The following is an 11,048-nucleotide window of genomic DNA, read 5'->3' as shown; positions in this document are numbered from 1 at the left end:
TGCAGTGATGACTATACCCAAGATATAAGGCGTGGGGTGTGTCAGGATGGCAGCGCCTCAGATGACGTCCGTGTGATGAAACGCGTAAGGCAGGACTATCTTGACATGCATTACATCATATACGGATATCGTGGTTCCGGACATACGACCGGTGGACCGCAAGCGGCGATTCAAGGTAGCGTTGCTTCCCGGTGTCGTTTGGAGAGTACGAGAGCCTGCGAGCTCCCTCTCCCTTTTTTAAACTTTTAAAGTCTATTCCTTGGATACTTCTTTTACTTCTAATAAACGAGTGAGACAGAGTTACGCTATGTGGACTACTTTTTTTTTTATGAAATACATCATGCGGATGCCTGGCCGGGAACTTCATTGAATCAGGAGATAGTGGAGTTTTCCCCCCTCCCTCCTTCCCTGTCGGTGGATGACCCTGAGCTGTGTTGCTGGGAGCTGGAAGGATATTGGCACCTTGGGATCAGCACTTTACGCTTGCACCCCTCCGGTGAGTGCAAACACATAAGGGGAATATTGCCACCAATTTCTGCACTCTTCATCTATATCCTATTGCAAAAGAGGATTTCAAACATATTGGATGGAACACTACGTCACCTTTATGGACATTCTAATTTTGTTTTTACTAGATTAACACATTATGTATGTCTTTACACAATACACAGCTGGCTGATTAATTGAACTATTGCTGTTTTTTCAATTGCACATTGATTTACATAATATATTTTTTTTTAATTGCACATTGAATTATAAAATATTTTTTACACATATTTATTATACCTTTGCACCTGCCACTTTAGATTCTTATTGTAAAGGATTAATCTCTAAGAGATTTATAAGCATATGTCACTTGGTTTTTCTGTGTGTTTTCCACTCATATACTGTATTTGGGTACAGTGATGGAACTCTAACTATCATACGCATATTGTTTATAGTTTTTTTGCACATATCTAGCACCTGCCACTTTATATCCTTAACAGGAAAGATTAGTCAGTGTACTCATACATATTTACTATGTCTTATAACAGTGACATTCCCTATTTTATAGTTTTGTATCCATCTCTGACTGCCTCCCAGTCCTCTCCGGCATGCCTTCCAGCTCTTACGACTGTGTCTGCCACTCACTGACACCTGATGGATCCCTCCTGGAGACTTTCCCGGCGGTATACCCTGCTGTCCTCTCCTGCTCCTGTTCAGGACACCCTTTGGGTTGTGTTGGGTTACTTCACAGCTCTGAGCCCCTGGCCCATGGTCACCCCCCCCAGACTGGGGGGCTCCCTCCAAGGCCCCAACAGCCAAATACTCCATCTACAGTTCTTCAACCCGAACAGCTCCTCCCCAGCTGGGCTGACTCTTGGTATTTAAGGTGGCCTGCCCCCTGTCAATACAGGTTGAGTATTGGTCAGGGCTCCTTAGAACACCCCAGAAGGCTCCACCTTTCTTCCACTTCTTCCTTCTAGAAGCCTCTAGAAGCAGAAGGGAGGTAACTGAGAAATGAAACTAGCTGTGAGTCACCAGCCTACTCTAAACCACTCCCAGCCTCAGATCAAAACAAACAGGCCTAGCTTTCAGCTAGTCCTGCCTAAATTTACCTGCACTGACAAAAATCTCAACTCTAGCACCTACCTAGATAGAGGGTGCTACATAAGAAATAATTTTTATATATATTTTTAGACTTGTATATACATTATTTAGTCCATCTCAGGCTATCTTTTAATTTTTAATTTTTATTTTTAATCAGATAGTATTATTCTATTTTGGCAATTAGTTATGTCATTAGTAATCTATGAGGGCTCCTATGAGTTTTATATGTGTATTTCTATACTGCTGTAACTACATATTAGGGAATTATCTAATTTAACTTTGGGTTTGCTTTAAGAGCATATTAAATAAGGGCATTAGCCAATGTATCCCATTGGGTAATAAATTTAAAAGAGCGAACACAAATCCTGGATGGCTTAACTCCAATGTAAAAATGCATATAAAAGCAAAGGAGAAGGCCTTCAAAAAATACAAGGTTGAGGGATCATCCTCATCATTCAGACTTTATAAAGAATGCAACAAGAAATGTAAGGGTGCAATTAGGATGGCTAAGATAGAACATGAAAGACACATAGCGGAGGAGGGCAAAAAAAATCCCAAGAAATTCTTTAAGTATGTAAACAGTAAAAAAGGGAGGACAGACCATATTGGCCCCATAAAGAATGAGGAAGGACATCTGGTTACAAAGGATGGGGAGATGGCAAAGGTATTGAATTTATTATTCTCCTCAGTCTTCACAAGTGAATCGGGGGGCTTCAGTAACCAAAACTGCAGTGTTTATCCTCATGACACAACACAGGAAGCACCTCCATGGTTAACAGAGGACAGAATTAAAATTAGACTTGAGAAACTTAATATTAATAAATCACCGGGACCAGATGGCTTGCATCCGAGGGTACTTAGGGAACTCAGTCAAGTGATTGCAAGACTGTTGTTCCTAATTTTTACAGATAGTCTACTGATTGGAATGGTACCAGCTGATTGGAGAAAAGCCAATGTAGCACCAATATTTAAAAAGGGCCCAAAATACATCCCTGGGAATTACAGACCAGTTAGCCTAACATCAATAGTATGTAAACTCTTGGAGGGGATGATAAGGGACTATATACAAGATTTTAGTAATAAGAACGGTATCATTAGCAGTAATCAGCATGGATTCATGAAGAATCGTTCTTGCCAAACCAATCTATTAACCTTCTATGAGGAGGTTAGTTGCCATCTAGATAAAGGAAGGCCCGTAGACGTGGTATATCTGGATTTTGCAAAAGCATTTGACACAGTTCCCCATAAACGTTTACTGTACAAAATAAGGTCCGTTGGCATGGACCATAGGGTGAGTACATGGATTGAAACTGGCTACAAGGGTGAGTTCAGAGGGTAGTGATAAATGGGGAGTACTCAGAATGGTCAGGGGTGGGTAGTGGGGCTCCCCAGGGTTCTGTGCTGGGACCAATCCTATTTAATTTGTTCATAAACGACCTGGAGGATGGGATAAACAGTTCAATCTCTGTATTTGCAGACGATACTAAGCTAAGCAGGGCAATAACTTCTCCGCAGGATGTGGAAACCTTGCAAAAAGACCTGAACAAATTAATGGGGTGGGCGACTACATGGCAAATGAGGTTCAATGTAGAAAAATGTAAAATAATGTATTTGGGTGGCAAAAATATGAATGCAATCTATACACTGGGGGGAGAACGTCTGGGGGAGTCTGGGGGAGTCTAGGATGGAAAAGGACCTGGGGGTCCTAGTAGATGATAGGCTCAGCAATGGCATGCAATGCCAAGCTGCTGCTAACAAAGCAAACAGAATATTGGCATGCATTAAAAGGGGGATCAACGCCAGAGATAAAACGATAATTCTCCCACTCTACAAGGCTCTGGAAATGGAGCGAGTACAAAGAAGGGCAACAAAGCTAATAAAGGGTCTGGAGGATATTAGTTAAGAGGAAAGGTTGCGAGCACTGAACTTATTCTCTCTGGAGAAGAGACGCTTGAGAGGGGATATGATTTCAATTTACAAATACTGTACTGGTGACCCCACAATAGGGATAAAACTTTTAAGCAGAAGAGAGTTTAATAAGACTCGTGACCACTCATTACAATTAGAAGAAAAGAGGTTTAACCTTAAACTACGTAGAGGGTTCTTTACTGTAAGAGCGGCAAGGATGTGGAATTCCCTTCCACAGGCGGTGGTCTCAGCAGGGAGCATTGATAGCTTCAAGAAACTATTAGATAATCACCTGAATGACCGCAACATACAGGGATATACAATGTAATACTGACACATAATCACACACATAGGTTGGACTTGATGGACTTGTGTCTTTCAGAGCCAGGATTTCAGAGCCAGAACGTCACGCCACCACAACGTAGATCCGTCTGTCGGTGATATATGTGATTCTAGCGGCATGATACATTGTTTTTATGCAATTTTACCTGTTCATTGTATGTCCTTTTAATAAATACTACAATATAAAGCATATCTTTTGTTTATGGCTTTTGGTATTTTGGGACATATGAATGGAGCTCTACCCTGTCAAGTGAGATAATATGAGAGGAAATTCTTGCACTGCAGCCTGTGGATATCCCGGTTTTCACCTTTTGATACTTCTTTTGATCTTTTGTTCAGTGAGTGTGCACTGCATTGGGGTGAAAGCTGGTGGAGGTTGGTGATCGGCAGTTGCATTTATATTTTATGCATGGAGTGTTAATCACCTGGGTGTAATTTATACACACGGTCGGATTTTCCAATGGAAGATGTGCGATCGGAGCTTGTTATTGGAAATTCCGACCGTGTGTGGGCTCCATCAGACTTTTTTCATCGGATTTTCCGACACACAAAGTTTGAGAGCAGGCTATAAAATTTTCCGACAACAAAATCCGATCGTGTCAATTCCGACCGTGTGTGGACAATTCCGATGCACAAAGTGCCATGCATGCTCAGAGTAAATTCCGAGATGGAACTGCTCGGAATGGTAAAATTAGCGTTCAGAATGGATATAGCACTTTCGTCACGCTGCAATGTTTTAAAATGTTTAATGCAGTGCACTCTCTTCTTCTTTATAATGCTAGAAGAATGACGTTGTTTTGCTGCTCATATTCACACAGACTTCTCACAAACTTCTTTCTTTATTATTTATCGTGATTTCATCAATATAATATTTTTATTTGTCACATCTACCGGAAAAAAAAAAAAAATTGTTGTTTTTAGATTAAATAATTTTTTGGGGATTTTTTTAACGCCTGATCTTGTGTTTTATTTATTTATTTTTTTTTAACTCCAGAATATTTTTGGGTGTGTTTTGTGTGTCAAGTTACCACAACACGATTATTATCTTGTATTATTTAATCTCAAGGAGGTTGCTTGGTGTTGATGTCTCTTGTTAATTTCACATTGTATTTTTGAAATGTACCTGCCTCCTCACAAACAAACTGTCCTTTTTGAATGAAAACACATAGGCAAGTATAATTGAAACAAAAATACCTTTATTAAGGGGTCATAACCAAACAAAGAGGGAAGCAACGCTGGATGAACAGCTGAAATTGGTGAAGCCTTTGACCCCCAGGGCACAAATCAATTATTTTACTGCATAATTGGTGGCCTGAAGAGTCCATATATAAGGGAGTACAATCTGGTCCAGAAGTCCAAGAAATCATGAACAGCAGCAGATGACATCTATGTCCCCAGGCTGTGGTCATACAAGAGACTGCATCTTTTGCCAGACCAGACTGAACCCAGGGCCATCACTCTCTGGTCTTCCTTAGATGCTTCCTTCCAGGCTGTGGCTCTGGTGTTGGAGGTGTGGCAGGAGGAGGAGGAGGACCTGGAGGAGGAGGACCATGGTTGAGCTCACAAATGTGGCTTTGGCATGTGAGTTGGCCCCTCAGCTCCTTATATTGTGCTTGTAAAATTATAAACTCACATAAGAGGTGTTGGCCCTCCTCCATTTGCTGCATTTTGAAGGCTGTTATGTCTGCAAAGTCCTCTTCAACACTTCAAAATAGGCCAATTGCTGCCTCCTCCAGGTTACTCCTCTTCCTGACACTTTTTTTTTGAAGGCAGAGGGGAGGGACCTGGGTATCAGGCAGGCTACTGGGCCCGGCCACCTCCTGGCTGAGACTTTCCTATGTATGAAAAAAGGACATCGTTTTAGTTTTTGGTTCATCAATCACAATCAGAAATGAGTACTCCAAACTAACATAGATTTAACATAATTAATTTTACAAACAGAAGTATTTAGAAGAATGCTATACCTGGCTCAAGCTGGGCTCCTCCACATGTTGCTGCCTGGAAGGCCCTGGTTGGGCGCGTCATAAGCCTCAGCTGGGGGGGAAGGAAGCATGGAAGGAAGAGTGGAGAGTGCTGGCCTGGGTTCAGTATGGCCTGCCAGAAAATGCAGTCTGTCATAGTACCACAGCCTGGGGACATAAATGTCATCTGCAGCTCCTGATCTCTGGGAATCCTGGACCTTCTTACGCTCCCTTAGATAAGTGCTCCTCATGCCACCAATTAGGATCTTCAAATAGGTGATGTCTGCCGTGGGGATCACCGGCTTCACAAATTCCACCAATTTATCCAGCACTGCCTTCTTCTTTGTTTGATTCTTATAATGTGGGTGGTTTACCTGCCACAGACAGGGCAGCTCCCTGAACATATCAATGAATATGGGGATAAAGTCCTGATCATTCAATATATCCATTTTCTCTGCAAGACACAACACAAGACAAACCCTAATGTCAGGCTAAAGTCTCCTAATCTTGTCCCAATATAGGCCTCAATTTCTAAGCAGTATAGGCCCAAGTTTAAATGTTACCTTCGTTATCACGATCGGCGCTTCCTCTACTCCTTCCTCCGCTCACAGATCATACATACTACGCACGCGTGTTATGCTTTATATACACTGCACATGTGTGAAACTCCGTCCACCCCTGACATTCTTTCTAGTCTATTCCCCGCCCCTTCTCGTTCGGCGCAGTGGGGAAGAGCACATGGCGGAGACAGAGCAGGTGCGTGCTAATTACAGCAATGAGGAGGAGGAGGAGGAGAGCCCGGATGCCAGAAACATCACGATCCCGAAGGAGACGATTTAAGGCATCAAATATGTCCTTTGTGGAGATGGTGGAGATGGTCGACATACTGAAGAGGGCCGACTATGATGGGAAGTATGGTCCTTACCCCTGTCCTTACCCCAACCCCAATGTCAGAAAGGCCAAGATCATGACTAAAGTTGTGAAGAGTCTGCACAGGAATTTTGGGGTACGACAATCCAAGGATCAACTGAGGAAGCGGTGGTCAGACCTCAAATTAAGGGAGCACGATCAGTATAGAAGGATCAGGAGAGTGCTGCAAAAAAGTAAGTAGTTGTCCTGTGTTCCTATTCGTTCTTTTTATAACGTTCGTGCTGCTCCATGTGCTTTTCTTTACTGTTGTACAGTTTAAAATGGCAACTTTCATTTCCATGGACACATTATTAGTTCGTAGGAAACATTGTTCGTTTGGCCAATAAAACACCATATTTTGTCCAGATGCATTTAAATACATTTTTTCTGGCCTACTTCTCTTAAAATAATTTTGGTGTCTAGATAGGTTTTATAACTAGAATGAAATGCTAACTAGATTCTGTGTAAGGAGAGAACACTCAGCAGCTGTTTACACATCTGGACATCTGGCACTAGTGTGGGACATCAGAACACCCTTTTTATTAGGGGGCCCACACAGGTGCTCCAGTGTATACTATAGGGGTGACTCCATCTGTGAAGCTTGTACAAAACAGGTAAGTATTCAAGCTTGACAAAGTGACAAAATATTTTGTCATCTTGGAACTCTGCCAAAATAGACAATTGTACCCCAATTCCAAGCAATGTTTCATATTCCTATTTCTGCCATAAAATATCTGTGTGTTAAGTATACCTATTTTTTTTTTACATAGGGGAGAAAAGACTCGGAGGACACCACACATCAGAGGAGACAACAGACCCCCCACCTCATGAAGAAGTGGAAATCCCCCAAAGCCAAGCAGAGGAGGAGGAGGGAGACGTGGTGGAAATAGTCACCACTACAGGTGAGTGTCTGCAACCACAGCTTCAGGTAAGAGATGGATGCCTGCATATTTATAATACATGGTGTGGTTTTTTTCTATAGTTTTAGGTGATTGTGATGTTGTGGATGAAGGTCATTTCACCAGTGAAAGTGCCCAGATCCTGATCGGGGAGATCATGGGGTGTAATAGGGACTTGAAAAACATCAAGCAAAACATCAATGATGTTCAAAACAAAATGAAGAACATTATTGATGTTTTAGGGAGAGTTTAAAACCCCTCGAAATCCCGATTTTTTTCTGCTGTTTTTTCCTGAAAATTTTATACCCATTTTTTGACATATTCTCGAAAAGCCAAATTTTGAAGATGCACACAGTGTGTCAACATGTGCTATCTGCCATCACGGGAGATCAAGGTACGCGTTTTGGGGGTGCAACACCTTCCTCAATAATAAAGTAGCTGAGAGGAAGGGGTTGCACCCACAAAACATATCCATGGATCCCCCATGCTGGCAGCTAGCACATGTTGATATTCAGCAATTTGTGTGCATTTTCAAAATTTGGCTTTTCCAGCCATGGAGTGACTTCACTCCATCTGAACGCAATATCAAACACAGTTTATAAATACTCATGTCTGATATTGCCTTCAATTTCTACAAAAGTTGAACTTTGTAAGTTCCAGAGTTGTGTATTTCTTGTTGGTTTTAAACATGCCTGTTTTACCTTAAAAGGAACTTTCTACTTTTAATGTGACCTAAAAATTTGTTATGCAACAAACATGTTGGTTTTTTGTAAAAACCTTTTATAATAGCATATGTGATTGTGCTTGGATTAAAAAGATTGATAATCAACAATGTGTAGCTTCTTCTTTCAATGTTCAAAAGCATTTTTTGTTGTAAAATTGGTGTTTTCAGTGACAATGGGGGTTATTTACTAAAGGCAAATCCACTTTGCACTACAAGTGCAGTTTCAGTGCAGTCTCAAGTGCACTTGTAGTGCAAAGTGGATTTGCCTTTAGTAAATAACACCCAACAGTGCTTTCTAATTTTACACAATCAGGCCATTTTCAGGACTCCCCAAATTTCAGTGAGGGTCAGCTAAAAGAAAGACAAGCAGTAAGTCTAAGCAAATATTTTTTCAGTTTAAACATTTTTTTATTTAAAAAACGTCTCAGACATTGTCTGGCATATTGATGGTCCCCCTACCTGCAAAGTATTCCATGTATCTTAGACAGACCTCGTGGGCACTCTGGGGGGGCAAGGCAGGACAGCCAGCTTCAAGTGCCGTCAGGGTTGGTTCATTGAGATTAATTCCTGCTTCAGGCCCAACTGAGCCAGCATAGTTCACAGAATTTCTCCTTAAAAAGTTGTGGAGAACACAGCAAGCCAGGATGATGTGATTAAGTTTGTATTCCGCCATGTGTATCAGTGTAAGAAATAAGTGGAACCGGCTGGCCGTTATTCCAAATGTGTTCTCCACCACTCTTCTGGCTCTGGCCAGCCGGTAATTAAAAACTCTCTGGTCCGGGGTGAGGGTCCTCATAGGGAATGGTCGCATAAGATATTCCCCAACGCAAACGTTTCATCCGCAACTAAGACAAATGGGAATCCTTCCATATTGTCTTCTGGAGGTGGCAAGTCCAAGCTGCCATTCTGGAGACGCCTGTAGAACTCTGTGTGGGCGATGACTCCACCATCTGACATCCGGCCATTCTTCCCTACATCCACATACAGGAACTCGTAAGTAGCAGACACCACCACCAACATCACAATACTATAGAACCCCTTGTAGTTGTAATAGTATGACCCCGAGTTCGGTGGTGGGACGATGTGGACATGTTTCCCATCAATTGCCCCTTCGCAGTTAGGACTGGGCAAAGTGGGAAGCCACAGTCTGCCATTCCTGTGGGTTGGAAGGAAACTGTGGAGTCAAACAAGAAAACTAAATTAATCATTTTGCACATAAACATGGAAAGCAGATTAGACACAAACATTCTTGGCCAACTTCAGTATCACATTTATTTTAGGAAGTATTTAAAGACAAAGGTATAAGGTCCACCTATCAGATCCCCCCCCCCCCATATGGGCCATTTTAGAAATCTTATGGGGGGGAGATGTTTTGGACAGGTAACCCTCTCCACTTCATTGAGAGATGAATGCATAAATAATGTATATTACTTTGGCCAGCCCCTCCTTACTTACACTATTGGTAGCCCACTGGACGGGTAAGAAGTGTAATAATACAAAGATATAAATACACACTGTACACATTTTAGCACATTTTTACATTCTGCTATTACCTATCAAGATAATAATAGGATACAAAAACTTTAAACAGCACCATTTGAAAGTATTCAGGCAGGCCCTTGCACTACATGCTTTTGGGAATTCATCCATAAATATGACCACAAAAGGATTGGGTATAGTGTGTATGGGTTTGACAAAGTCAGCAAATAGAGGATTGAGGATAGATAGAGGATTGGTATCAGCCGAGTTAGCAGTTGGGGGAGGGAGGGTTCCAAATGATTTTGGGACCCAAAAAAAAAAACCTCTGCCACTCTGCCTGAATTTAAAGCACAAATCACAATTTTACACATTTTATGGGGTATTTAGGGTAAAGCACTACTATGGAGCTGAAAAAATACATTGTTAATTGAGTAGACGAGGTGGATATGGGGCCAGGAGAGCATGCTGGGGAGGTAAGTGAAGGCAAATATGTATGAAGGACAAAAAAAATTACATAAAAATCCAGCATGCATGAGGACAAAGGGGACATTCACAGCATATTACAATTATGGTAATTAGGGAATGAGGAAAGAAATACAATACATTAGCAAACATTCTATAAATAAAATGTGATGTTAAAGGATAAAAATCTTACCTTACCTTCTGCATGACCTGGATGATGGCAGAACAGGTCTCTGGGATAATAATGCCTATCGAGTCCTGCAGGCTCCTCCCCGTCGCCAAGTACCGCAGGGTGGCAACTAGCCTCTGCTCCAGAGTGATGGCTTGCCTCATGCAGGTATCCTGCCTGCTGATATAGGGGGTCAGCAAAGCCAGCAAATGATGAAATACGGGGTCCATCATCTGGAGAAAGGGCTTATTCTCATGGATCTCACGGAGCAAAGGCATATGACAGAACTGGTCATGCTGGAGCAACCAATTCTTGGTCCATGAACTCCTCCCCATCCTGTTCATGGACTGAACTGGCCTTTGATAGTCTCGTCGTACGTGGTGTACATTGCCGCATTCTTGGTGTTCGGAAATTCCGACAACTTTGTGCGATCGTGTGTATGCAAAACAAGTTTGAGCCAACATCCGTCGGAAAAATCCATGGATTTTGTTGTCGGAATGTCCGAACAATGTCCGACTGTGTGTACGGGGCATTAGAGTGGTAACAATATTACACCATATTTATTTTTTCTTTTCTGGCCAATCTGGAGTGCCAGAGATAAGGAC

This window comes from Aquarana catesbeiana, linkage group LG10 (genome assembly GCF_042186555.1).
Source record: "Aquarana catesbeiana isolate 2022-GZ linkage group LG10, ASM4218655v1, whole genome shotgun sequence".
NCBI classification, from domain to species: domain Eukaryota; kingdom Metazoa; phylum Chordata; class Amphibia; order Anura; family Ranidae; genus Aquarana; species Aquarana catesbeiana.
Note: the sequence above shows the minus strand (reverse complement) of the source record.